Source organism: Schistocerca cancellata, chromosome 2 (genome assembly GCF_023864275.1).
Source record: "Schistocerca cancellata isolate TAMUIC-IGC-003103 chromosome 2, iqSchCanc2.1, whole genome shotgun sequence".
Taxonomy (NCBI): Eukaryota; Metazoa; Arthropoda; class Insecta; order Orthoptera; family Acrididae; genus Schistocerca; species Schistocerca cancellata.
The window spans coordinates 831,833,735-831,858,061 of NC_064627.1; the positions used below are offsets into that span (position 1 = coordinate 831,833,735).

General features: G+C 41.7%; 1 long non-coding RNA gene across 1 annotated transcript in view; it reads right to left on the reverse strand.

Annotated features, from left to right (window-relative positions):
• Positions 1-5,825: 5,825 nt before the first annotated feature.
• Positions 5,826-24,327, reverse strand: part of LOC126162725 (uncharacterized) — a 186,256-nt gene continuing 167,754 nt past the window's right edge. Inside the window, exon 3 of the long non-coding RNA XR_007535105.1 lies at positions 5,826-5,957. This is a non-coding gene — a long non-coding RNA (uncharacterized LOC126162725). The remainder of the gene's footprint in view (positions 5,958-24,327) is intronic.

Genomic DNA, 24,327 nt, shown 5'->3' on the forward strand with positions numbered 1-24,327 from the left:
TGTTTATCACCAAAATTTGCAATGACCCTTATTGCATAAGTAGCTGAACTCAAACGTTTCAGCAGATCATCAATGTGTTTCTTCCAATTTAATCTCTCATCAATGGACACACCTAAAAATTTGGAATATTCTACCTTAGCTATATGCTTCTGATTAAGGTCTATATTTATTAATGGCGTCATACCATTCACTGTACAGAACTGTATGTACTGTGTCTTATCAAAATTCAGTGAGAGTCCGTTTACAAGGAACCACTTAGTAATTTTCTGAGTAACCTGGGACGCAGTGGCCTGGTTCGTATATGCATTCCTACAATCCACGGCAGTTGTCCGCAAGCCACGTTTTCCATAGGTTATTGCTTACAATAGCCAATTCCGTTGGCGGCAGTTCTCCTTAAATACTAATACGTAGCACGTATTGCTACTCACTAAAATGTTCTTTTTTATTTGTAAACTACCCTCAACACTGAAACGTTTGTTCCTTTGGCATATGTCTTTGCATTATTATGAAAGACAAATCTATAGTCTCTGCTGAGATATATCTGTTTCAAAGCTTGGGCATATGAGCGAAATAATAAACTGCCAGCAATCTAACTCTCTCTTCTAAGTACGTATAACTGCAGACCCTGACAAAAATCAAGCACCTAGAAGATATGGTCGAATGTAAGTGTAAATGATTAGAGTTGCTATTCTCGGTGACAGTTAGAAAGGCAACCAGAATGTATTAGTGTTCTTCGTGTTAAGTATTGTTACCAGGCCTTGTAGGTATTATGAGAGACCACTGTGGAGGACACTGAGATGCTGCGTACTCGTGTGAGACAGCTTTATCAGCACAATTTGAAAGGAGCCTCATTGGGGGTCTCTGTTGGATTCTTTGGTCGAATCATGCAATATCCAGATTTTCTGACTCGAAGAGGTATGAACAGTTCATCTACTTTCAAAATTGATGATAATGAGACTGATTGGCCTGAAATTTTTGGAATACTATCGTCTTTGGCTGTTTCTGGCACAGCAGTTACCTTGCTGCCACTGGCAAGGAAAATGTCTTACTTTCAACACTGAATTAATGATGATGATCAACTATTGGGGTACTGGGAGGCAAGTTTCGTAACATCATTTTGCTTATCGCATCAGTACCTAAGGCTTTACGTGATTTTAGGTGCGACAGAATTTTGTCGATTTCCCGCAGATTAGTGAAATCGACGCGATCATTATTTTCATCGATGTAGTCGGTGATAGTATTTTTAACAGTAACGATGTTGTAGGGATCGAAGGGCGCAGAATATGGAATAAAGTTGATGCAGTTTTTTTGCCAAAGCCTTTGCCTTTTCTCTTGGTGAAGCAGCCACGGTATCATGTAGTCGCGGAGCAACGAGCGACTTACAAAATATTCTCAGAGGAACATTCCGGACAGAATTTGAACCTGGGTTTCTCAGTTTAAGTCTATAGTGCCATCTGTCGTTTTCTTGTTGCTTTATCTTTACGCTGAGATCTCTAGTGAGCCTATTTAATACCGTGCTTACTGTTGTGTACGTAGTTCTTAGTTTTCTTTAAACGGTGAAACCCAGGAGGAAATTCAGGGGCGTAAATGATGCGCCGGAAAGGGGGGGGGGGTGAAGAACTGAGGTTAGCTGGTGTGACCAAAAGAGCGGTAAATAATAAATTACAATCTGCAGTTCCAGGCCTTCGACAGTGTGCATACAGGTGACAACATCAATCTTAAGTATCCAGTCGTTGCCTGTACAGTTCACAGTTAATATTCGTGTGTGGCTCAATTATCTCACTGTCCATCGATGTATCACCAACGGATACTATTAATGGGTTATGATCAGAATTTAGGGAACAAAGAATATTAACATTTATACAGGCCGGCACATTTTTATAAAGGACGGCATCCAGGATGTCCGGTAAGAACTCAGTATTTAGGGGCTAATAATTTGGTCCATTTGATGAAAGAATAGTTATACTGCGGGTATTACAATAGGTAAGCAATATATTCCCGTTAGGGTTGATGGTCCTCGAATTTCACACGGTATTTTTAATATTGAGATCACCAGATCTATTACGGGTCCAGTAGGACCACCCAAGACACTACTGAGATCAAAAAATGGTTCAAATGGCTCTGAGCACTATGGGACTTAACATCTGAGGTCATCAGTCCCCTAGAACTTAGAACTACTTAAACCTAACTAACCTAAGGACAACACACACATCCATGCCCGAGGCAGGGTCCGAACCTGCGACCGTAGCAGTCGCGCGGTTCCGGACTGAAGCGCCTAGAACCGCTCGGCCACCACGGCCGGCCACTACTGAGATCAGCCGGCAGAAGTTTTCTATCGGGTGGCTGGTACACGGACTCTGAGACGTTCGTAGCTTTACAGCAGTTGCTTCTGAGCCAACTGTAGGCGGCGAAAGACTCTACCAATGCTGTATGTTCTCCTGGATGAGTACGGCAGAGCCGCCGCCTCGTCGGAGCTGTCTGTCAGTGTGGTAGTATTTACATCGTGGTATTTGAAAAGTTTATGAACGTCGCAAGGGAGATTCACTGAGTAAGATTACGGCAGGTAAGATTCCACTAGTGAAAAGTTTTAGTTCAGTAACTTAGTTTTTTGTGACGTTTGCATATATCATGTATTTTAAGTATTTATAAGGATTTATTGGTCAGTAGATGTAATAAGATTTCTGATATTGACGTATTTTGTAGTGAATTGACGATGGATGTTACAGTTCTACAGGGCCAGTCTCACAGATCTTGTACTCTAGGGTCTCTAACATTTGTAAAAGGTTTGTTAGATTAGGTACGACGTCTAGACAATCTGTTGGAGGGGGCGTTGAAATATGTATTAGTTCCGGAGAACGCAAGTTTGGCAGTATTAGACGCAGGTTAGCTGATTGCTGCGCGAGAGTGCCTTTCCTGATGGAGGCATATGATGCAGTCTACCTGGAGAAGGAGGTTCAACGTGGTTGGACAGCCGGAGAGGGCGTGTCTTGTTTGGCAGTGGCGGCTGTCTGTGGCAGCGGAGCTCCCTCCTGCTGAGCGAATATGTTTACTGGGAGGTGCTGGCGTGAGCGTATTTGCTGGTAAACAACTCAACCTTCGTATGAAGCGGGATGGCTTCCGCTATAGTTAAATCGAGAGGCTTCAATGAGGTTTTTTTTTTTTTTTTTTTTTTTTTTTACTGTCTGAAGTTAAAAGGTTTTGAGCGCACTTTACACAACGTGGTTCCGCTTTGCAATGCATGACGAATGATTAAGTCTGTGATATCCATGTAAAGGAGTGGGACTAGGTGATCTGTAAACTTCTACAGTTAGACGCGAAAAACGATGTAACTTTTGCAGCTTTAGCAGGGAGTATATGTCTGCTGCTTTAGCATTACGAGTTAATATTATTTAGTTCTCGCACAAGGAATACGGTGGTTTATCATATGGTGGAGCCAGTTGTACTTCAGAAAATATCTGATATCCTTGGTTAATTAATTAAAAAGCAATGTCTTCCTCAGACGTAGCGAGTGGTAACCTCTAATGACTACTTTTAGTGTTTTCTTAGTCTCATCAGTTTCACAATCGTGAAATTCGATGTGGTTCTCTTCCAAGAAACTAACACACTGTTTGTAACCGTCAGGGGTCTCAGTCGCAGTGCTTATAGATCACGTTACTATCTAGTCAAGCAGGGATGAGAAAGGATTCTCTATAGGTTTTCTGCTATATCTTTCCACGTTTGAATGTCACATACAAAGATGGGAGGGATCTTCAGTTTTGTGGGTGGTTGTGGAGGGTTTTTATCTACAGATGGTTCACTTTCACAGGCACAGGAATTGGCAATAACTTCAAACTTATTTTGAACCGGCAGGTTATACTGAACTCCTTGACGTCACTGTTGTTGCTTAAACTGTCTAATGGATAGCTGCTGTCTGCTGTGGCTGATAGGTGGTTGCTGGACCAGCTGGATGTCATGGGAACAAGACGGCTGACGGTGCATATACCAGTCGTCGGTGGGCGGCCTCCTGGTACATCTACATCTACATGGTTACTCTGCAATTCACACTTAAATGCCTGGCAGAGGGTTCGTCGAAACATTTTCATACTACTTCTCTAACATTCCACTCTCGAATGGCGCGTGGAAAAAAGGAACACCTAAATCTTTCCGTTCGAGCTCTGCTTTCTCTAATTTTATTATGATGATCATCTCTCCTTACGTAGGTGGATGTCAAAAAAATATTTCCGCATTCGGAAGAGAAAGTTGGTGACTTAAATTTCGTAAATAGATCTCGCCGCAAAGAAAATATCAGTGACACTCTCACCCCTATCGCGCGATAACACGAAACGAGCTGCCCTTCTTTGCACTTTTTCGATGTCCTCCGTCAATCCTACCTGGTAAGGATCCCATACCGCGCAGCAATATTCCAGCAGAGGACGGACAAGTATAATATAGGCTGTCTCTTTAGTGGGCTTGTCGCATCTTCTAAGTGTTTTGCCAACAAAGCGCAGTCTTTGTTTCGGCTTCTCCACAATATTATCTATGTGGTCTTTCCAATTTATGTTGCTCGTAATTGTAATTCCTAGGTATTTAGTCGAATTGACAGCCCTCAGATTTGTACGCTTTATCGTATACCCAAAACTTATCGGATTTCTTTTAGTACCCTGCAGCATAGGCTGAAAGCGCTACTGTTGATAGTGGACGCAGTTCGGGTCTTGAACAAGGTAAAGGTGCTGTGCAGGTGGTTGATCGTTGTCGTGACATTGTTCCGGAAGCACGTGTTGGCCATAATGCTGTTGGTATTTGGAGCCGTGGTCTTGGACTCCGTGATGATGATGAATAACTTCAGGAAAGTCCGCTGGTTTATTTACAAAGTTATTATCTTCCCTTCCTCCCTTTGTTAACCTATCACACATCGCCTTTGCGTGATTATTTAAACATGCTGGCGCCGAGTTACAAAACTAGTGAATAGTTCGTAGCATTAATTCTTACACTGTTATCGTAGGTACGGCAAGGCACTAGCGAAGGGTAAAAAACCTTGCAGTGAACTATGTGCATCGGACGGCTGCTAGACTCGGAATGCATATTATCGCTCACCTCCGAAGGAAGCTTACGAAGTTCTGGGCTTGAAGAGTACAGCCGAAAGCACGGAACTGTGGCATCATTCAACAGTAAACTGAGAAAAATACACCATACTTTCTATGTTACACAGCAACGTGTAGACCAAATATGCCAGAAAATATTAAACGACCCAGTTTCAGCTAATCACGAACTGCGGACGGCGGCAAGCTGCGGGGAAAAGGATGGCTATACTTTCGATACACGGAGCATTAGTCTCAATTCGATCGTTCCGCGGGTACCAATAAACAGTTCCGCAGTTCTGTCTAACTAAATTGGTCCAGTTTCTTCAGCATATGTGTTAACAAATTTCTAAGCAGACGAATTTCAATCAATGAGTTCTACGCTTGTGGAACAGGAGAGGTGCTGGGGCGAGAAACGTTTCACTCCAGTTTCAAAAGAATTTATTTATTGAGGTAAAAACAAAAAATTACAGATTTCAATATTACAAATTCCTGAAGTCTCTTGTAATTTATGCAGTGCATTCATTCGCGTTTACTAGAAAACTATAACGTTTAATTAACCATTTTAAATTTGAGTAAAACCTTGCAATGAATCAAACTTTACAAGCTCTCATAAATTTAAATAAAAATTTACAATAAATTAGAAAAACACCAAGACATTTCAAAATTTAAAAGAATAAATCACGTGAATGAAAACCAATTAAATTTCAAAACCAGGCCAGCCACTTCGACAGTAAGTGGAAGTAATGCGTCTCGTATCCACAGTGAGGCTATTTACATGGTTGCATTAACGCTAGATTGCCCACCCTGCTCACATCATTTAAACATACAACGTCTACAGCTGCCAACTGGGCCTTACGTCAGTTTAATGGTACAAATTTCAGCAGACAGCTATAGTTCCTGCAACATAAAACCTGATAAGGACTTATAATAACGAGGAAACCAGAATGAGCATATAGTCTTTTAATACTTAACACCACCAGGGCTTGGCATAATTAACTGATGCTTACTTCATTAAATTTAAACAAAGAATTTAAGTCACCAAGGCCGTTTATTAATTAATAAGAAATGCAGCCGAGAATGAAGTATAATGATCAATTTAATTTCCAGATGTACCATATGCGTTACCAGTGTTTCAATCAACAGTTGCACTGAAAAGCTATTGCAATAACACGTTAGCAATAACCAACGGCCGACACCACAGTTTGCTACCCACAGTAAAGAGGGTTAATTAACATAACTGAAGAACGCTAACAACTAGCGAATTTAAATCACTTGGCGCACTTTCATCTTCAAAAGTAATGAATGGTCTTTCTGACGCATTACTACGCCGACACTAAAACAATGACTTAACTGAAAAAAATCCGTGTCTGGTAACCAGGACGGCGCTCTTCACACAGGTTTACTACAACATGTATATTTAGCAGAGGGTAAGTGCTTAGCAGTAATCAAACACGCACCGCTTCCTTCGGTGTTAGAGCAGTAATTCTATTGCTATAGGCATCAATGCACTTAGAGGCCCATCTTAAGCTGACCGCGTTCCACCACTATCGGCAACAGTTTGTTCCACAAGGTGCACTTGGAGCGGTGCCTTCAATAGGAAACAAATAGCAATGACATTTCCCGAGAACCGAGATCCACTCTTCGAACTAAGCCAAGATAACACGCGCTGCGTGCAGACACGAAGGCGGGGTCTGTACTTCAGTTTCACAGAGTCCAACCCCAGCACATCTACACTGTATCAGGGAAAAGCGTTCACCACACTCCGGTCGCGCCACGCGCACTCCAAGCCCCTGCAGTCACAACGGAATATTCCCAAGTTTCGATAAACGATCATGATGGAACTTGGCGGTTTTGTAGCGAGGGAAAAATAACAGAAAACAGTTTTTTGTTTTGTTCCAAATTTTACATTTAAGATGTAAAACACGCCCTAAAAGGCAATTTGGTATATTAGGTTTGGAGGGAATGTCTTCGAAACGGTGATATATAAAAAAAGTTTCTCAAATAAAAGCTGATACGTAATTAACATTCTTGAAAACTGTATAATCGAATTTTGTAATAATTTGAAATTCTGCAAAATACTCCATCACCATTAATTAACGTTGAAATATGCAGAGTTTTTTTGTTGTTGTTGTTGTGGTCTTCAGTCCTGAGACTGTCTTGATGCAGCTCTCCATGCTACCCTATACTGTGCAAGTTTCTTCATCTCCCAGTACCTACTGCAACCTACATCCTTCTGAATCTGCTTAGTGTATTCATCTCTTGGTCTCCCTCTACGATTTTTACCCTTCACGCTGCCCTCCAACGCTAAATTTGTGATCCCTTGATGCCTCAGAATATGTCCTACCAAGCGATCCCTTCTTCTTGTCAAGTTGTGCCACAGACTCCTCTTCTCCCCAATTCTATTCAATACCTCCTCATTAGTTATGTGATCTACCCACCTAATCTTCAGCATTCTTCTGTAGCACCACATTTCGAAAGCTTCTATTCTCTTTCTGTCCAAACTATTTATCGTCCATGTTTCACTTCCATACAAGGCTACCCTCCATACAAATACTTTCAGAAACGACTTCCTGACACTTAAATCTATACTCGATGTTAACAAATTTCTCTTCTTCAGAAACGCTTTCCTTGCCATTGCCAGTCTACATTTTATATCTTCTCTACTTCGACCATCATCAGTTATTTTGCTACTTTTAAGTGTCTCATTTCCTAATCAAATTCTCTCAGCATCACCCGACTTAATTCGACTACATTATCCTCGTTTTGCTTTTGTTTATGTTCATCTTACATCCTCCCTTCAAGACACCATCCATTCCGTTCAACTGCTCTTCCAAGTCCTTTGCTGTCTCGGACAGAATTACAATATCATCAGCGAACCTCAAAGCTTTTATTTCTTCTTCATGGATTTTAATACCTACTCCGAATTTTTCTTTTGTTTCCTTTACCGCTTGCTCAATATACAGATTGAATAACATTGGGGACAGGCTAAAACTCTGTCTGACTTCCTTCCCAACCACTGCTTCTCTTTCATGCCCCTCGACTCTTATAACTGCCATCTGGTCTCTGTACAAATTGTAAATAGCCTTTCGCTCCCTGTATTTTACACCTGCCACCTTTAGAATTTGAAAGAGAGTATTCCAGTCAACATTGTCAAAAGCTTTCTCTAAGTCTACAAATGCTAGCAACGTAGGTTTGCCTTTCCTTAATCTTTCTTCTAAGATAAGTCGTAAGGTCAGTATTGTCTCACGTGTTCCAAGATTTCTACGGAATCCAAACTGATCTTCCCCGATGTCGGCTTCTACCAGTTTTTCCATTCGTCTGTAAATAATTCGTGTTAGTATTTTGCTGCTGTGACTTATTAAGCTGATAGTTCGTTAATTTTCACATCTGTCAACACCTGCTTTCTTTGGGATTGGAATTATTATATTCTTCTTCAAGTCTGAGGGTACTTCGCCTGTCTCATACAACTTGCTCACCAAATGGTAGAGTTTTGTCATGACTGGCTCTCCCAAGGCCGTCAGTAGTTCCAACGGAATGTTGTCTACTCCCGAGGCCTTGTTTCGACTCAGGTCTTTCAGTGCTCTGTCAAACTCTTCGCGCAGTATCGTACCTCACATTTCATCTTCATCTACATCCTCTTCCATTTCCATAATTTTGTCCTCAAGTACATCGCCCTTGTATAGACCCTCTATATACTCCTTCCATCTTTCTGCTTTCCGTTCTTTGGTTAGAACTGGGTTTCCATCTGAGCTCTTGATAGTGATACAAGTGGCTCTCTTTTCTCCAAAGGTCTCTTTAATTTTCCTGTAGGCAGTATCTATCTTACCCCTAGTGAGATAAGCCTCTACATCCTTACATTTGTCCTCTAGCCATGCCTGCTTAGCCATTTTGCACTTCCTGTCGATCTCATTTTTGAGACGTTTGTATTCCTTTTTGCCTGCTTCATTTACTGCATTTTTATATTTTCTCCTTTCATCAATTAAATTCAATATTTCTTCTGTTACCCAAGGATTTCTACTAGCCCTCGTCTTTTTACCTACTTGATCCTCTGCTGCCTTCACTACTTCATCCCTCAGAGCTACCCATTCTTCTTCTACTGTACTTCTTTCCCCCACTGCTGTCAATTGTTCCCTTATGCTCTCCCTGAAACTCGGTACAACCTCTGGTTCTTTCAGTTTATCCAGGTCCCATCTCCTTAAATTCCCAACTTCTCGCAGTTTCTTCAGTTTTAATCTACAGGTCATAACCAATAGATTGTGGTCAGAGGCCACATCTGCCCCTGGAAATGTCTTACAATTTAAAACCTGGTTCCTAAATCTCTGTCTTACTATTATATAATCTATCTGATACCTTCTAGTATCTCCAGGATTCGTCCATGTAACCACCTTCTTTTATGATTCTTGAACCAAGTGTTAGCTATGATTAAGTTATGCTCTGTGCAAAATTCTACCAGACAGCTTCCTCTTTCATTTCTCTCCCCCAATCCATATTCACCCACTATGTTTCCTTCTCTCCCTTTTCCTACTCTCGAATTCCAGTCACCCATGACTATTAAATTTTCGTCTCCCTTCACTACCTGAATAATTTCTTTTATCTCATCATACACTTCATCAATTTCTTCATCATCTGCAGAACTAGTTGGCATATAAACTTGTACTACTGTAGTATGCATGGGCTTCGTGTCTATCTTGGCCACAATAATGCGTTCACTATGCTGTTTGTAGTAGCTTACCCGCACTCCTATTTTTTAAATCATTATTAAACCTACTCCTGCATTACCCCTATTTGAATTTGTATTTATAACCCTGTATTCACCTGACCAAAAGTCTTGTTCCTCCTGCCACCGAACTTCACTAATTCCCACTATATCTAACTTTAACCTATTCATTTCCCTTTTTAAATTTTCTAACCTACCTGCTCGATTAAGGGATCTGAAATTCCACGCTCCGATCCGTAGAACGCGTTTTCTTTCTCCTGATAACAACGTCCTCTTGAGTAGTCCCCGCCCGGAGATCCGAATGGGGGACTATTTTACCTCCGGAATATTTTACCCAAGAGGACGCCATCATCATTTAATCATACAGTAAAGCTGCATGTCCTCGGGAAAAATTACGGCCGTAGTTTCCCCTTGCTTTCAGCCGTTCGCAGTACCAGTACAGCAAGGCCGTTTTGGTTAGTGTTACAAGGCCAGATCAGTCAATCATCCAGACTGTTGCCCCTGGAACTACTGAAAAGGCTGCTGCCCCTCTTCAGGAACCACACGTTTGTCTGGCCCCTCAACAGATACCCCTCCGTTGTGGTTGCACCTACGGTACGGCCATCTGTATCACTGAGACACGCAAGCCTCCCCACCAACGGCAAGGTCCATGGTTCATGGCGGGGGGGGGGGGGGGGGGTGGCGGCAGAGTTTTGTTACAGTATAAACTAAAGCAGCTTTTAAGCTAAACATCCATGTGTAATAAATCTGGTTTCTGAGATACCGTATTTAGAAAATAAGCTGTTCACAATGTGTCATCATTACCAATTAAAATATATAAACATTCATTATTAGTCAAGTTATTTATTTTACTTACATTTGTTTCATGTTTTTTTCTAAATTGTTATTTTACATTTATTTTGTTTTTGTTTTTTAGTTTACCGTTTCACATACGTGGATTTTGCTAACTGAAAATAATAGGTGACCTATGATTATGATACAAAATCATTAAAATAATAATAATCTGAAAGTAAATGCGTAGAACATAATGTTTTATTACACCGTGCCCATAAAATGAACGATATTTCTTCACATAATATACACGACAGGGAATATAAAACAAAATTTAGCAGGATTTCAAATTGACGTAGGTGACCCTCTAAATATCCTGGTTTGTATCAGGCATATTTCAGTACATTGGTAAGCCTTGGCGAGGAGAACTGATTATGTATTTGGCTGCAGCTTGATTATATTGTTTCTCAATTGGAGATTGACTTCATAAACATTCATCACAACTAGATCTGAAAACCTTCTCACAGAGTTCTTCCAACGTCGGAAACGGTATATATCTCACGACTCCATCTGTACCGTCGAGCCCTTTGGGAACGCCAGATGAACAAGTTCCTTGTCCTCGGGTACGATGCTCTATATGGTTCTTTCACATTCAGAGACCCAAGAACCTAACAATAATACAGACCTTTCTTCCTCGCTGGGAAAGAAAACATCTTTAAAATTTCTTACCTGCTCAGACGGGTTTCGATCCTGTCACAGGGACATTTGGGGCTTCAAAAAGAGATTCTCGCTCCAAACTGACACTCAGTCTCTTTTAAAACTATGGAAGGCGAGTGGGCAGTGTGCAAAGAACCATTCTGAACGTCGTACCCGAAGGCAAGAAACATCTGTTGATCGCAAAGGGCTCGATGGCACAGGTACAGCCGTGGGACATATACAGCTTTCGATGTTGGAAGAAATTGTGAGAAGATTTTTGATTTAGCTCTGTTGAATGATTAAGACGCTAATCTCCACTTGAGAAACCATATAATCAAGCTGCAATCAGTAGTTCATAATCAACTCGCTTCGCCAAGCTTACCAATGTACCGAAATGTGCCTGATGTAGATCAGGATATTTAGATGATCACTGACGACAATTTGAAGTCCTGCTGAATTTTATTTTATATTATTTTATATGATGTTCTCTGCCGTGTAATTTATGTGAAGAAATTTCGTTCATTTTATGTACATAGTGTAAGAAAACGTTATATATTAATGATTTACTTGCAGATTATTATTATTATTATTATTATTATTATTATTATTATTATTATTATTATTATTGTAATCATTTTGTATCATAATAATGGGTTACTAATTATTTTCAGTTGACAAAATACGCGTATGTGAAACGGTAAATTTAAAAATAATGTAAAATAATTTAAAACATAAAAAATGTAAGTAAAAGAAATAACTTGACTAATAATGAGTGTTTAGATATTATAATTGGATATGTTGACAATACTCTGACAGCACATTATGTACAACTTATTACACATGAATGTATATAGCTACTAATGTTCTTTAATTCATGATATAACAAAAATTTTCATTTTTCAAAATTAATTGATGTTGATGGGGTACTTTGCTAAATTTTCGATTATTACAAAATTCCATTAGACAGTTTTCAAGAACGTTAACTGCATATCAACATTTAGGTGAGAACCTTGAAGAATGTGTTCGACCCTTTAAATGCCCCCTCTGCACACCCGCCAAGTTTGAAAATCGTTTATTGAAACTTGGGAATGTTCCTTTGTCAGTGCACGCCTCCAAGGCGCTGGTCTCACTTCCTTTCCTCGCGCCACCGTGCTCGACGTTCTAACTAGCCGTGCCAGCTCTTCTCTAGTAATCAGAGACCGAAACTAGCGCGAGATATCGAAAAAAGATAACTACATACACTGAAGCAAAATCAACTATCCCACGATTCAAATTTACGCAACGAGTGTTACCCTCTGCAGCGAGGTGTACACTGTTTTGAGTATCCTAAAAGATGTATCGGACTGAGATTCAAACCACGAGCCTTACCTTTCGCAAGAAATGTTCTGTCGCACATTTTTATCTGCCAGGTAGTTTCAAACAAGTTGAGTTTCAAAGTCAATTAACTTCGCCTTTATAGCCTCCGCGGATCTCTCCCATAAAAGAGGTCGAAATGGTAGGCACTGAAGCATGACTTGGACCACGGCCTATTCCCGTTTTCTCCTTCTGCCCCATCCTCTTGGGATTGAAAAGAACCGCTGGAATTCTGCTCCTTGAAGCAGAAAAAGGAAAAAAAAAACTAACGCGTATAAAACGAATGCCACAAAAACTATAGACACCGTCTCTAACGGTCTGCATTGCATGACTAAATCAAACTGCATTTTACACGAGAGAACGCATGCTGATTCTTCGAGATAGTCTTGTTTTCCTCCAGTAAGATCGCAATATTTGAGATTGGAATCTGCTCTAGGATCGTGAGACAAGCGGGAGTTACGCTTTTGGTCTGCTATTTTGCATCTTGTCAACCACATCTTAAATGCACTTGACGAACAGTCCAAAATTTTCTTACATCTGACGAAATAAACTTGATTGTTAGGGTCTGCGATGTGTGCCAAATGAGTGGCTGAAGTCTTACTGAAGTAAACGATCTCATATTACAGAGATCAAACACATGCACGATAGCACTACAGAAAACCAGCGTTAAGAGTCACCCTTACTGTCACAATGCGTATTGCAGGAGTCTCTCTTGGGACCACTTCTTTATCTAGTGTACTTTAATGACCTACCCTCAGGTGTAAATAATGCAGAAGCAGTAATATTTGCGATCATACCAGTCTGCTTGCTGAAGCAAAAAATTGAGAAGATCTTACCGCTTCTGGAGGTGACATCTCAGATGAATTTCCGAATGTCTATAGAAAAAGGTTTATTTTAAACCCACAAAAAACTGTTACATCACACCTTCGGATTCAGCAAATAATGCAGAAAAGTCAGTAATTCACATGAACAATTAGAAAATACACAATGTCACTGAGACAAAGTTTCTAGGCCCTAGTCTGGGAAAAAATCTATAATGGAACTCTCACATATCATCCTTAAACTCACTGTTCTCGAAGTTAATGTATGTAATCAGTGTGCTATCTAGTAATGCAACTCACGAAACTGTAAATACAGTGTATAAAAATACACTGTATTTATTATACACTCGCTTTGAGATATATTGTTATCTTTAGAGGTAATTCTATCCATGTCTTGACAACAACCATGGAGCAAAAGAGAGGACAATTAGAGTAATAAAGCAAACAGTATAAGTAAATTTAAGCCATTTTTTAGATATTTAAGTATTCTTCCTTTTCCTTGCGTTTACAATTTCGAAACTGTGCTGTTTGTAAAAAAAAAAGTATGACGAAGAAGGAGAATGTCTTTATCCCAAACACCGCTGGGCGTGAGCTCCATACTAGACTACGGGAAAATATTCATGTAAACTGTTCCAGAGCAACTCTGTACCTAAAGGGTGCTTAGCAGTCAGTGCAGCAGTCTACAGTAAGCTGCCAGAAATTATAAAGAGCACCAGTCAAGTAAATGCATTTAAAAAACTGTTAAATCTTTTTTTATGAACGAATTATTTTTACATTGTGTCTCATTATATGGATAACAAATCAGAATAATTGTCTAATGTCATTGTACTCTAAAATATTGTCCAGCCTCTGTCATACGTTGTTTGTATAAAAGATGTTTTGGACCAATAAGTAAATAAATAAATATTTAAATAAAATCTTTTTAATATAAGACGTGTTTAAAACAGACTAGAAAGTATAAAGCAGTTTATCCTATCCCCGTACAGATTCCTAACCTCTTACAGGTCCTCCTGAAAATGTGTGCTTATGAATTTTTAATACCTATGAAAATTCTTGTAGCACTTAAAAGGAAAAACGTGGAGCACATGCAATAGATAATAGTAAGGAGATGAACTGTACATGCATCAATTGTGTATTACACGCTCCTCACGTTTTTTGTTTTAAATTCTACAACTATTTACATAGTTACAAAAAAGTTCCGAGCGCAGATTTTCAGGAATGTCTCTACGGGGCTGGAAGAAATTATTTTATACTTATTAGTCCGTTTTAAAGATATGTTGTATTAAAAAGTTTTTATTTAAACAATTATTTTTTGCTTCTCGGTCTTGTATGGGTCCAATTTTTCAGTCGATTTCAAACATTTTGATGAGATTACATCAGAGACACGTGGTAAATTGCTGAATTATGTAGGTCTCCCTTCATCTGAGTGAACCAATACATTGCTACTTCCTACGATTATCTCACGAAAAGACCTCGAAGGTAAAAATTAGATAGAACACATTTCACAAGAGGACTTACCAACAACCGTTCTTACAAAGTAACACTCGTCAAGTGGAACATGACAAGGGAGAAACAGCACTGGCACACAAATTGCCGCCCGCCACACACCAGACAAGAAAGCACGTTAACACTGCATTGTCACCGAGTTCTGAACTATGTTGAAAGTTTCAAGTCTATAAGTCATCGGGAAATGGTAGCACTAAACAACGTATCCCCCGGCACACGGCAGACAAGAAAGAAAGTTAATACTGCATTATCATACAGCTCTGATGAGGAGAACACGCAAATTCAATAAGGTTTCCCAGAAACTTCGCTCAGTGGAAGAGGAGTCAAAAACAAGGGAACACGTGTCTCGGCTTATCCGTAGATACTCAACCTTTTCTGAAAAAACTACGGCCAAAGTTTCCGAGGTATTCTTGAGACACTTTACGTGCCTTTAAAAGCACGATTGCGCGGCCCCTCCCGCCGGAGGTTCGAGTCCTCCTTCGGGCATGGGTGTGTGTGTGTGTGTGTGTGTGTGTGTGTGTGTGTGTGTTGTTCTTAGCATAAGTTAGTATAAGTTGTGTAAGTCTAGGGACCGATGACCTCATCAATTTGGTCCCTTAGAAATAACACACATATGAACATTTAAAAGCACGATTTCCTCAGACGAAATAATCGCAAAGTGGTTAGCGTCTCGGCTTCTTAATTTTATACCCCGCGGTCTTAACACGATTATTACTTTTATTTTTGTTTTTAATTCAGATACTCATGTCTGTAGAAGATTACTACACGAATGTTTTCCATTGCATACTTATATAACGTTGCCCTTATTCGTCTTCTAATCGTATGTCAGATGAATGAAATTAAAAAAATAAAAAAAAAATGAGAAAATTACTTCAAATCGTTTTCGGTGAAATTCCCGTAGTTTATCTTGACTCATAATCAATTGCAAGCGCCAGTTTTCGGAAAAGTGATCCGTTATGCATGGTTTGTGGTGAAATTATTCCCAACGTCCGAAATCTTCACCACTGACAACGACGTTTCTTTCCGAAGTGAGATTCATACGAAGAAATGTCATTGCGCCAAATCTGCTTACACGCTATGTTTGTGGCGTTCGGAATATCTGTGTTTCGAATGTTTCTACGATCGGTATCACCCAAGGGAATGCAACAAATTTTCCTGAAAATAAAGACACGAATGAAATATAAGAATTGGTATGACAGTGAAATAACAGAGCAAGAGAATTTAAAAAGATCGCAACCCTCAACATACCACACACACATATATTATACAATAAACGTGTGATACTTATTGTGAAATCTAGTTGCAATTTTAATATGACGCCCTTTTATCCCCTAATTTGATAAGAAACATTCGTGTAGTAATCTTCTACAGACACTGATAGATAAATGAAAGTAATAAAAATAAAATGGGGCACAAAATTAAGAACCCACGACGCTAACTACTGAGCCGCCATTTCGTATGAGGATGCTGCGTGGTAAAGGGCATATAAAGTACCTCGAAAATATTTTGAAAACTCTGACCGTCGTTTTTTCAGAAATGGCCAAGTATCTGCAGAAAAGCCGAGACACGTGTTCGCTTATTTTTGACTGCTCTTCCACAGAGCGAAGTTCCTAGGAAATCTGATCATGGTCTTGCCCTGTTCTGTTCGCGAGGTATGTCGAAAGTTCCAAGTATCGACCTCATCGGGAAGTTAGTTTAAAATCAATAGCAAAATTTTTACTGAACAAACAGACAAGAATGTCACCTGATAAAAACGTGTTAAAAATACACTACACTACTGGCCATTAAAATTGCTACACCAAGAACAAATGCAGATGATAAACGGGTATTCATTGTACAAATATATTATACTAGAACTGACATGTGATTACATTTTCACGCAATTTGGGTGAGAAATCACTAGCCAAAACAACCACCTCTGAACGTAATAACGGCCTTGATACGCCTGAGCATTGAGTCAAACAGAGCTTGGATGGCGTGTACAGGTACAGCTGCCCATGCAACTTCAACGCGATACCACAGTTCATCAAGAGTAGTGACTGGCGTATTGCGACGAGTCAGTTGCACGGCCACCATTGACCAACGTTTTCAATTGGTGAAAGATCTGGAGAGTGTGCTGGCCAGGGCAGCAGTCGAACATTTTCTGTATCCAGAAAGGCCCGTACAGGACCTGCAACATGCGGTAGTGCATTATCCTGCTGAAATGTAGGGTTTCGCAGGGATCGAATGAAGGGTAGAGCCACGGGTCACAACAAATCTGGAATGTAACGTCCACTGTCCAAAGTGCCGTCAATGCGAAGAAGAGATGACCGAGACGTGTAACCAATGGCACCTGAAACCATCACGCCGGGTGATACGCCAGTATGGCGATGACGAATACACGCTTCCAGTGTGCGTTCAAAGCGATGTCGCCAAACACGGATGCGACCATCATGATGCTGTAAACAGAACCTGGATTCATTCGAGAAAATGACGTTTTGCCATTCGTGCACCCAGGTTCGTCGTTGAGTACACCATCGCAGGCGCTCCTGTCTGTGATGCAGCGTCAAGGGTAACCGCAGCCATGGTCTCCGAGCTGATAGTCCGTGCTGCTGCAAACGTCGTCGAGCTGTTCGTGCAGACGGTTGTCGTCTTGCAAACGTCCCCATCTGTCGGGTCAGGGATCGAGACGTGGCTGCACGATCCGTTACAGCCATGCGGAAAGATGCCTGTCATCTCGACTACTAGTGATACGAGGCCGTTGGGATGCAGCACGGCGTTCCGTATTACCCTCCTGAACCCACCGATTCCATATTCTGCTAACAGTCATTGGATCTCGACCAACGCGAGCAGGAATGTCGCGATACGATAAACCGCAATCGCGATAGGCTACAATCCGACCTTTATCAAAGTCGGAAACGTGATGGTACTCATTTCTCCTCCTTGCACGAGGCATCACAACAACGTGTCACCAGGCAACGCCGGTCAACTGCTGTTTGTGTATGAGAAATCGGTTGGAAACTTTCCTCATGTCGCCACCGGCGCCAGCCTTGTGTGAATGCTCTGAAAAGCTAATCATTTGCATGTCACAGCATCTTTTTCCTGTCGGTTAAATTTCGCGTCTGTAGCACGTCATCTTCGTGGTGTAGCAATTTTAATGGCCAGTAGAGTAAATAATTCCGTACTTTCGTTCTTTCACCCATTTCGTAAATTGTGATACTTGTAACGTGATGAGAGCGAAAGGCTTGACGAGAGCCGGTGCACACGCGGCTGGACCTGTAGCGGCCGGCGGCAGGCGGCAGGCGGCGTGTTTGCGAGACGTATCGACGGCGGCGGCATGCGCCTCCCAGGCCAGGCCCGGCCCCGCCACGGGAAGCCCCTGTGGGCGGCGTGAGTCATGCTGCGGCGCCAGCCATCGACCGCCCCAGGCGGCGCGCCGCCTCCAGCCTCCAGCCGCCCCCGTCTCGCCAGCTCTGCTCCTTTCTCTGCCCACACAAGGGCTCACGTGCGCGATTTGCCTACGGGCCAGCGGCCACGTAAACGGCCAGCGCTCCCTCAGGTGCAGCGCATTGCACAGCTTGTCCCAAAAGGTGCACAGAGTGGCCAAAGGAATCCCCACGCCCCACTGCGCGCGTTCTTTGTGCCGTTACGCTATGCATCCGAGGGTATACAGCCGGAGGCAAGATACGTCGACATCGTAGAGGCGTTTTCTGACGGGATGAGGCACTCCCTCGCAAATATCATTCCTGACGTACGCAGAGTGTTAAAAAAAATCGAATATTTTGAGAGGCTGAAGTACCCACAAAAACAGATCTTGCTGAAATGAGCTATAAAATGCATACCTTAAGAGCTACGAGCACTTGTTCATGTTTGACACTATCCAACACGACTTTTATATTGCAAGGTCTTTTCTTTGCTTTCCATCTTTTTGGGAGGAGGCAGTATGGACCAAAACGAGAAAAAATTTCACTCAATATGGGCTGTAAAATGCATACCTTAACCCTTTGACGTCCAGTGCTTTCTGGCTGAAAGCACCATATCAATCATTTTATTGAAGTACCAGTGCCTTTCACATGAAATCATAGATGCTATTGCAAGATAGAGACTTCTACTAGCAGACTGAGTACTTCTACGAATGTAGTGCATAGTAACAAAAACTGATGGCGTTCAAAGCAACGGGCGACGAGGAGATTGTGCTACGTGCTTTTGGGACATTCTAATACGCGGTTTCATATACAGGGTGATTTTTTTCCACCGTGTACAAGCTCTAGGGGTTGATCGATGAGAGTATACGGAACAAAAAAGGTCTAATGAACTTAAGCCCGGAAATCCATGGTTTCCATGTTAGAGTCCATTTATTCAATCATATATATATATACAGGGCTATTACAAATGATTGAAGCGATTTCATAAATTCACTGTAGGTCCATTCATTGACATATGGTCACGACACACTACAGATACGTAGAAAAACTCATAAAGTTTTGTTCGGCTGAAGCCGCACTTCAGGTTTCTGCCGCCTGAGCGCTCGAGAGCGCAGTGAGACAAAATAGCGACAGGAGCCGAGAAAGCGTATGTCGTGCTTGAAATGCACTCACATCAGTCAGCCATAATAGTACAACGACACTTCAGGACCAAGTTCAACAAAGATCCACCAACTGCTAACTCCATTCGGCGATGGTATGCGCAGTTTAAAGCTTCTGGATTCCTCTGTAAGGGGAAATCAACGTGTCGGCCTGCAGTGAGCGAAGAAACGGTTGAACGCGTGCGGGCAAGTTTTACGCGTAGCCCGCGGAAGTCGACGAATAAAGCAAGCAGGGAACTAAACACAGCCGACGGTTTGGAAAATCTTACGGAAAAGGCTAAAGCAGAAGCCTTACCGTTTACAATTGCTACAAGCCCTGACACCCGATGACAAAGTCAGACGTGGTGGAGATCATGATCAGCAATTCATGTCATGGCGTCCACGCTCTCCCGACTTAACCCCATGCGATTTCTTTCTGTGGGGTTATGTGAAAGATTCAGTGTTTAAACCTCCTCTACCAAGAAACGTGCCATAACTGCGAGATCGCATCAACGATGCTTTCGAACTCATTGATGGGGACATGCTGCGCCGAGTGTGGGAGGAACTTGATTATCGGCTTGATGTCTGCCGAATCACTAAAGGGGCACATATCGAACATTTGTGAATGCCTAAAAAAACTTTTTGAGACTTTGTATGTGTGTGCAAAGCATTGTGAAAATATCTCAAATAATAAAGTTATTGTAGAGCTGTGAAATCACTTCAATCATTTGTAATAATTTTTTTTTATTGCATCATGTGCAAACGCTAGGGACTGATCGATCGGAGGATACGGAACAAAAAAGATCTAATGAACTAATGTCCTGAAACGCATGGTTCCCATGCTAGAGACTATTTATTCTATCACACACTGTTACAGAGACTGCGGTCCAATACACGCTGTACCATGCAGCCACAGTTACAGCATACATGGTTTCCTTCTAGAGGGTTGTACTGTCATGCCCAAGCACCGTCTCCTGCCACAATAATTCGTAATGTTGGTCCGATTCACTGCTCTTGCTGACTCATCTTGTAGCGGATGTGATCCAGCGTTGTACACAAGGGTTCTGTATTCGAATCGAGAGCTTTACGACATGGTGTTGTTTACGGAAAGGCAAATGGCAACGGGTGGCGGGCTGCAAGGTTGTATCAGGATACCTATTCCCGCCGACAACAACTACAGCATTCAATGTTTGCAACAGTTTTTCGCCGTTTGTCTGAGTCAGGGTCGTTTCAGGAAATAGGAATTCCTGAAGGACGAACCCGGAATGTTCGCAGACCAGACTTGGAGGAAAATGTGAATAACACTGTGGAAGGCGACCACCGTGTCAGTACCAGGCAGTTGGCACGCCAGTACAGCGTAAGCCAGACGACCGCGTGGAACATTCTGCATGACAATTGTTACTATCCATATAACTTATAACTTGTGCAGGGTTTAATAGCGACAGACTTCCCACGTAGGGAGCAGTTTTGTCACTGTTTACTTCACCTGGCAACCAAGATTCCGGGATTTGTGTCAGCCATCCTATTCACAGATGAGGGCACCTTTACGTAGAGTGGTATCTTCAACTTTCATAACAGTCATCTGTGAGATAGTATGCAGGACCCCCATTGTATAGTGACTGTATCAACAGCATCAGCATGCGTGGACCGGTATGACTGGCGACCGTATTTAGGGACCAGTCTTCCTTCCACGTCGCGTAACAGACCGAACTATCAGCGTTTCTTCCCGGTGACTTTGTCTCTCTTGCCTGAAGAAGTATCATTGACGATTCGAAGGGTTGTGTAGCAGCTACATACTGGTGCTCCAGCCCACTTCGCCGTTAATGTCCGGACTCATCTCAATCGTGTCTTCCCTGGTCGATGGATCGGATGAGGATGTCTAGTTGCGTGGCCTGCTCGGTCAACGGATCTCAACCCTTTCGATTTCTAGTTATGGGGCCACCTCAAAAGTATCATGTATGCAGAGCCCATTCCAGATGTTGAAATGGTTCTGAGCACTATGGGACTTAACATCTTAGGTCATCAGTCCCCTAGAACTTAGAACTACTTAAACCTAACTAACCTAAGGACACCACACACATCCATGCCCGAGGCAGGATTCGAACCTGCGACCGTAGCAGTCCCGCAGTTCCGGACTGTACCGCGTAGAACCGCACGGCCACCGCGGCCGGCTATTCCAGATGTGGAGACACTGGAGCAGCGTATTGATGCTGCCTTTGACACTGTGCAGATGCAGCCTGGCCGATGTGAACGTGCGATACAGAACATACTTCGGCGCGTACACGCATGGGTTGAGGCACATGGGAGCCATTTTCAATACATACTGTAACTGTGGCTGCATGGTACAGCGCGTATAAGACCGCAATCTCTGTAACAGTGTGTGATTGAATAAATGGTCTCTAGCTTGGGAACCATGCATTTCCGGACATTAGCTCATTAGATCTTTTTTGTTCCGTATCCTCCCGTCGATCAATTGTAACGTAAATTTTAGTCTGTACTGATGCTTTTATGAGTAATATGTAAAAGAAACCACTGGGACAGATGCGGTTTTGATACAAAATGTATTAAATTATAGACCCATTTTTGCTAATTATTTACGAATATAACTTGTTTTCGGCGTTATTAGCTCACGAAAGTTTCGAGATGTGGGATTTTATGCAACAAAAACGTGAATTTGCTTTCAAGTATATCGAATGAAATGATGGGCGGTTGAAAACTGTATGTACCAGTGGTTCCAAAGTGAAACCACCTCCTTAAAACAACTGTCTGTTTACCTTTTGACAGTGTCATGTTATATTCGTTGCTTACTATTAAGCTTAACTTTGTGAAAAGTTTTACATTATACGTTGCAAGTACAACCACCTCCTTAAAACAATAGTTGATCGTTTACTTCTTGACAATTCCTTCTTGTATTTGTTTTGTTCCTTATTATTATAATAAATATTAGTTATGTAAAAAATTTTCCAAGCATTTTTCCGTAGTGTTGGGGCTCAAAGGGTTAAGAGCTGTAAGCACTTGTTTATCTTCGCTACTGCGAAACACATCTCTCCTACTGAACAATTGCTCACAGTTCATTATTTTCAGGAAAACTGCTTCTGTCAATCGAAAAAAAAAACTGACAATTTGTATTTTGATTTGTGACGAATAACGGTCTGTTAAATAAATGTTTATGTTACATGTTTCAACCTAAGGACAGCCAAATGGTGTCATTACCCGTTTCCACTCCTTAACAGGTAGTCACCAGACGATATGTTCAAAAACTAAAGAGAGAGGGAAATGGAGTATAATTATTGAAGTCTTTGTTCAAAATCAATCATCAGGGGCCTGAGCACAAGTATTCCACTCTTCCACGAGCCGAAGGATTCCGTGTTCCCAGAACTCCTGTGGCTCTGACAGGAGCCAATCCTTCATTGTGTTTCATTCAGTTCGTCGTCCGATTTGAAGAGCTTCCCTCTGGGATGTTTTTTAGCGGACCAAATTGATGGAAGTTGCAGGGGGCGTGTCCGGGCTGCAGGGCGGATGCTCAAGCTACTCCCACTTGAATTTGATCATTAGATTATGTGTGAGCTTGGAGACGTGCGGACGCGCGTTATCATGGAGCAGAATCACTCCCTCCGTGAGCAGTCCAGGTCGTTGATGGACTTTCGTAGGCTATGGAGTGTCTCACAGTACACGTCACTATTAATGGTTTTTCCGTTCTGGAGGAATTCAATGAGTATCGGACGTCAGATATCAAAAAGACGGTAAGACGGTAAGCATCACTTTGCCTGCTGAGGGCACAGCTTTGAATTTTTCAGGGGGAGGTGACGACGCCTTCTTCCACTGCATGCTGTCCCACTTTCTCTCTGGCCGAAGACGATCCGTTCCTGGAAAGCGGGGTAACCCTGCTACCAGTATAAAGTTGTTGAACTGCTAGCCCCATACGCAATCCGTTTGCGGTTCGCTGAACTAAGTTACTCGCGTCCCTAGATGTCTCTCGTTATCCCAAAGCGGCATATGCATATTTCTACCGGTTTGGCTGTTACGACCTTTCGTACCTTTTCATTTGAACACTCTTTGTATAAATTTCGTAACTGTGTAAGCGTTCTATGAAAAATTGTATGTGAGAAAACTGAATACATAGATTTCAAAAACTTTCCGCTCGTTTAACGTGTACTTTACGTATCGTATACAATTGCAGAGCAGATCTGACTGTTGATTGATACTGTGTTGCGCATGTGAACAGTATCATGAAACAAAACTTCACACGTCATGAAATGCAAAACTTCTAATAAAGAATATGAAAAGGTTTTCAAATACCGCTACCAGTCACAAAATTTGTTGACAACTAAATTATTTATTTAGAGACATGTTTCGAGGTGATACCTCATTATCAGGCTATACTAGCGTTACAGAAACATTTAACACATGTTTATACATATATTAAAGCTTCTTTACATGACTGCTGTGATCATTCTGTGGAGAGAGAGAGAGAGAGAGAGGGATAACCTAGTAAGAGGCGATGTCGCTTTGTGCATTGTTCTTTCGTTCAAATGATAATTTTGTGAAACAATCACTCATCACTCTAGATATGCTCAACATACCACAAGAACAAAGTGGATGACTGTTTCATAAAATTTCCATGTGAACAGAAGACCAATGCACAAAGCGACATCGCATCTTACAAGGTTATCCCTCTCTCTCTCTCTCTCTCTCCCCCTCCCTCCACAGGATGATCACAGCAGTCAGGCAAAGAAGCTTTAATATATGCATAAACATGGGTTAAATGTCTTTGTAATGCCACAGTATAGCCTGATGATGAGGTATCACCTCGAAACATGTCGCTAAATAAATAATTTAGTGCCGGCCGGGGTGGTCGAG